Here is a 6,000-nt window from a genome sequence, read left to right as displayed (position 1 = left end):
GGACAGAATCCGGCGCCCCGACTGGGACTAGAACCCCGTGTGCCGGCGCCGCAAGATGAAGGATTAGCCTAGTGAGCCGCGGCGCCGGCCAATTTTTTTTTTTCTTTTTTATCAAACAGAGGCTGGGTCTGGGAGGAGTGGTGAATGGAGTGAGGCCAGAGCCCCTGGGAGTGGAGGATTCACACGGAGGCAGGGGGAGCACACTCGGGGACAGCCAGCGGGCCAGCGTGGCCCCCAAGGCGGAGAGCCCCCGAGCCAGGGAGTGCGAGCACCGTGGGTGACCTGAGAGTCAGGTGCTGGTTCCCCCAGGACGCCATCCTTCCAGACCTCCCAGGGCTATTTCCCGAGCACTCACTGCATGAGGAGCACGGGCCCGTGGGATGGGCATGGGGTGCGCCCGTGGGCACCGGGGAGCCCGCATGTCTTGCATGGAACGGGCCTTGCCACCTGGGCAGCTCAGGGACTCAGGCCTGGTTCGGAGGGGCCCCGGTCAGGTGTTGGTGCTCCAGGGGAGGGCGGGACAGCTGAGTGAATGACAATTCGTGCCCTGTGCACATCTGCAGGGCAGCGCTGTGCACCCTGCTGCACGGCCTGTGTTGGGAGCAGCAGAGCCGGCCTGGGATCAGGCATGCGTGCAGGCAGGAGGGAGGGCTGTGCACGTGCACACCTGTGCGTGAGCCTTCTGTGCTGCCCCAGCATGGGTCCTGGGCTGCTGGGAAGTCACCCTTTTATGCCAGACCCCTAGGACCAGTGCTTTGGTGGGTCCACCAGCCTTGACCATGCGAAGCTGCAAAGGCAGAGAGGCGGTGAGAATCTCTTGGCGAAAACTTCACGAGCGGCGCAGGGTCTTTGGGCCCAGAAAGCAGCGGTGGCATTAGGGTGAGGGATGGGTGGGAGGCCAGCTGCCCAAGGCGAGGGACGGGTTGAGGGCCAGTGGCCCAGGACGAGGGATGGGTGGGGGGCCAGAGGCTCAAGGCGAGGGACAGGTGGAGGGCCAGCGGCCCAGGGCGAGGGACGGGTGGGGGCCAGCGGCCCAGGTCAGGTCTGAGGAGTACTGAGCATACCCCCACCTCTACCTGGGGCCGCTGCTTGCCAGGCGGCAACTTCTGCTACTGACTGGTGGGTGCCAGGAAGCCGAGCACCAGCTGGGAGGCGGGGCAGGGGCCTGGGGGAGGGTGAAAGCGCAGAGCTCCTTCTCCATGTGTTTCAGCCCCGCCCCTACTCTCAATCAGAGGCTGAGCCCTCAAAGCCCTCAGCTGGGACATGGTGGAGGGCCGGGTTGGGGGGAGTGGCAGGAGGCCCTAACTTCACACATGGACCAATCCTGGGTATGGCCATGACCCCGGGTCTCCCATTTGTCCTACCCTCTACCTGCTCCCTGACAGGAGCCAGGAGCTTCCTCTGGGTTTCCCATGCAGGTGCAGAGGCCCAAGGACTTCCACTGCTTTCCCAGGCCATAGCAGAGAGCTGGATTGGAAGAGGAGCAGCCGGGTCTACATCACAGCGCCGGCCCTTGGGGTCCGCTTCTAAAAGTGTCCAAGGCTGACAGTTGGCTTCCCGCTGGGACCCTTGCACCTTCTTGGTGGCACCTGCTGGCTGTCCAAAGAAAGAGAAGCCTTCGGCAGCCCCGCTTCCAACTGGCCCCAGGCTCAGACCCTGTGCTCTGCCTTCCCTCCCTGCTCTGCCCTCTTGCTGCCCCCGGCCCAGGCCTCTGCTTTATAGGAAGCTCAAGGAAAAAGGAGGAGGAGCCCACTGCCCAAGCCGAGCCCCGAGGAGGATGGCAACGTGGGCAGCTCGCAGGCCGACACGGGGAGGTGCCGATGGCATGGGATGGACAGGAGCAGGGGGTGAGGGTGGGGTGTGTGTTGCCATGACAGCGGTCACGCCCAGCCCTTAGGACAGCAGTGTTTCTGGGCCTGCACTTCTGTCCTGACTCATAAAATCGGAGGGGGCTCCCTGGGCTGTGCCGCCTTGATGTCCCTTCAAAGCTAAAGCTTGTGTGTTGCTTGCTGGGGCCACCCTGTGGCCACCTCAGCCTCCTCTTCAAGGCACTCCAATATGAGATGCCAGGGTTCTGAGTGACAGCTTAACCCCCTGAGCCCCAACACTGGCCCCACAGCTGAATTTTAAAAAGACAAGTAGGCCAGTTTTAAAATGGGCAAAGGCTGTGAATGGATATTTCTTCAAAGAATATAAGTAAGTGGCTAAAACGTACACAAAAAGGTGTTCAGCATTAGTCACTAGGGAAATGGGAATCAAAGCCACCCAGAGCCTCCACTGCACCCCCAAGAGGGTGGCTGCGTCCAACAAGGCGGCAGCACGTGTGGCCGGGGTGCGGAGATACTGAACTCGCATACGCTGCTGGCGGAAAGGCAAACGGATGCAGCCACTTTGCAGCTCCTTAAATGTTTAAATGTAGAATTCTCACTTGGGGCCGGCTCTGTGGCGCAGTGGGTTAGGCAGTTAGGTTAGTGCCACCGGCATCCCATATGGGCGCCAGTTCGAGCTCCAGCTGCTCCACTTCCAATCCAGCTCCCTGCTAATGAGCCTGGAAAAGCAGTGTAAGATGATGCTAGTGCTTGGGCCTCTGCCCCCACTTGGGAGACCCGGATGAAGCTCCTGGCTCCTGGCTTTAGCCTGGCCCAGCCCTGGCTATTTCAGTCATTTGGGGAGTGAACCAGCAGATGAAAGATCTCTTTTTCTCTCTCTGTCTTTTCTCTCTCTGTAACTCTGACTTCCAAATACACAAATAAATCTTTAAAAAATTAACACTTGTGGAGCAATTCCATTCCTCCTTGGATGCCCCAAAGAAATGAAAGTGATGTCTACACAAAAGCTTGTACTTAAATGTTCATATTAATACAAGCCCCAAGGCAGAAACAATCCCCATGTTCATCAACTGATGGGTGGATAAATAAAATATGGCACACACATACACTGGAATACTATCTGGCAATAAAATGGAAAGAAGTGCTGTAATAACAAAGGGCCTTAAAACACACTACGTCACTCCACCTGGGTGCTGGTTCAAGTCCCGACTGCTCCATTTCTGATGCAGGCCCCTGCTGATGCACCTGGGAAAGCAGTGAAAAATGACCCAAGTGCTTGGGCCCCTGCACCCACGTGGGGAGACTGGGATGGAACTCCTGGCTCCTGGCTTCAGCCTGGCCCAGCTCTGACCATGTGGCCATTTGGGGATGAACTAGCAGATGGAAGATCTCTCTCTCTCTCTCTTTCTGTTTCTCTGTCATTCTGCCTTTCAAATAAATAAATCTTTTTAAAAAAGTGACTAGGAGTGCCAGTATTTTGGAGCAATGGTTAAACCACCACCAGCAATACCAGCATCTCATATGAGCACGAGTTTGAGTCCTGGCTACCCCATTTCCAATTCTTCTCCCTACTAATGGCCTGGGGAAGCAGCAGAAAATGGCTTAAGTCCTTGGGCCCCTGCACCCACATGGGAGACCCAGAAGGAAGTCCTGGCTGCTGGCTTCAGTCTGCCCAGTCTTGGCTATTGCTGCAATCTGGGGAGTGAGCCAGTGGATAAAGAGCTCTCTGTCTCTGTAACTCTGCCTTTCAAATCAATCAATCAATCTTTAAATAAATAAGTAAGCAAGCAAACAAACCAGTCATCAACCACTGGCAGAGACCAGTCACTGCAGCAGGTTTTGTTAAAAATCCAGGTGACGGGGTGAGTGGTCTTCTTCTGCGAAGAAACAGGGCAGTGGCAGACGGCAGAGACCTGCCCTTGGGGTGCTCCCAGCCCCTTGCCCGAGAGCCAGTGACCCGAATGCTGCGGCAGGGGAAGAACCAGTGCTCAGAGGAGCCGCAGGGGCCCGAGGAGAAGTGGAAGTTCTCAGCATGCAGAAGTCACGGGCTGCGGGAGAGGAGCAGGCGGAAGTCTCCACTGTGGTTATGGGTCTGGAACCAGCCAGAGCTGGGGCGAGGGCTCGCTTCCTCTCCGGCTGAACCACTTAATTCTCTGAACCTGAGTTCCCTGAGGACCCCCGCAGCACCCATCTCCTAGAGCACACGCGAGCGTGAGTTAGGATCACCTGTGCGACCCTCCCTTGGGGCGCCGTAGTGACTGTCTCCAGCAGGCAGGGAGGACAGGGCCTGGATGTGGGGCTGCCGCCAGGGGCCCGGTGCTGCACACCTCTGGGGGCCTTGTTCCTTGTGTCATAGCCATGGCTCCATTTCAGAACTTTCCCAGCCAATGCAAGTGGCTGTCTGGAGAAGTGGCCAATTTTCTTCCTCCCTCCCTCCCTCCCTCCCTTCCTTCCTTCCTTCCTTCCTTTCTTTCAACATTTTATTTATTTTAAAGGCAGAGTTACAGACAGAGAGCAGGAGGTCTTCTATCCGCTGGTTCACTCCCCAGATGGCCACAATGGCCAGAGCTGGACCTATCCAAAGCTAGAAACCAGGAGCTTCCTCCAGGTTTTCCACATGGGTGCAGGGACCCAAGGACTTGGGCCATCTTCTACTGCTTTCCCAGGCCATAGCAGAGAGCTGGATCGGAAAAGGAGCAGCTGGGGCTTGAACCAGCGCCCATATGGGATGCCGGTGCTGCAGGCAGCGGCTTAGCACACTACACTACAACGCTGGCCCCCGGCCAATTTTATTAATTCATACACAGTTGCCTTCAGTGTAAACACATGCTGTGTACTCTGCACCACTGGGTGATGCTGAGCAATTCAAACCCAGAAGCTGTAAAGCTAAAAGCACTTTGGGGCCCTAAGAGTTACCTTTTGGGAACCTCCACATCGGTGTTCTGCAGGAGACAGGGAAAGCCAAGCTTGCATAGGCAAGCAGTGTTACCACAGAGCAGTAAAAATCCCTGTGTGGGAAACTTCTACCGAATGTTGAGAAAGAACAGGGACTATGTGACAGGTTAAAGACAACACAGATGGGGGGCTGGTGCCTTGGCTCATTGGTTAATCCTCCGCCTGCGGCACCAGCATCCCATATGGGAGCCAGGTTCTAGTCCCGGCTGCTCCTCTTTCAGTCCAGCTCTCTGCTGTGGCCTGAGAGGGCAGTGGAGGATGGCCCAAGTCCTTGGGCCCTGCACCCATGTGGGAGACTGGGAGGAAGCTCCTGGCTCTTGGCTTCGGATCAGTGCAGCGCCGGCCATAGCAGCCATTTGTGGAGTGAACCAACGGAAGGAAGGCCTTTCTCTCTGTCTCTCTCTCTCACTATCTATAACTCTACCTGTCAGATAATAATAATAATGAAAGACAACACAGATATGCCTGGCATTGTGGCATAGCAGACTAAGCCACTGCTTGCGATGCCAGCATCCCTTATCAGAGTGCTGTCTCTAGTCCCTGCTACCCAGCTTCCAACCCATCTTCCTACTAATGTGCCTAGAAGCTCATCAGAAAACGGTCCAAGTACCTGGGCCCTTGCCACCCACGTGGGAGAGCTGGATGGAGTTCCTGGCTCCCGATTTCAGCTGGCTTAGACCTGGCTGTTGTGCCATCAGAGGAGTAGATCAGCAGATGGAAGATCCCTCTCTCTCGCCCTGTTACTTTGCCTTTCAAATAAATTTTTAAAAAATACATCTTTAACGGGGATGAACTGGAGTGGACATTGTGGCACAGCTGACCAAGCCACCACTTGGGATTCCCACATCCCACATAGGAACACAGGATCGAGTCCTGGCTGCTGCACTTGCAACCCAGCTCCCTGCTCCTGCTCACCCTGGGAGGCAGCAGATGATGGCCCAAGTACCTGGACCCCTGCCACCCACGTGGGAGAGACCCAGGTGGAGCCCCTGGCTCCTGGCTTCAGCCTGACTCAGCCCTGGCTGTTGTGGACATATGGGGAATGAACTGATAGATGGAAGATCCCTATCTCTGTGTCTCTTTCTCTGTCTCTCTCTCTCTATGCATCTCTTTTGTCTTTTAAGTAAATGAAAACACACATTTTTAGAAGAAAGGAATGAACAAGCCAAATAGAAATGTCCAGAAAATGAGCAGACATCTGATAGCCTTTTGACCT

This window comes from Oryctolagus cuniculus, chromosome 3, assembly GCF_964237555.1.
Source record: "Oryctolagus cuniculus chromosome 3, mOryCun1.1, whole genome shotgun sequence".
NCBI lineage: Eukaryota > Metazoa > Chordata > Mammalia > Lagomorpha > Leporidae > Oryctolagus > Oryctolagus cuniculus.
The sequence above is the reverse complement of the archived record's forward strand: the minus strand, read 5'-3'. Positions refer to the sequence as shown.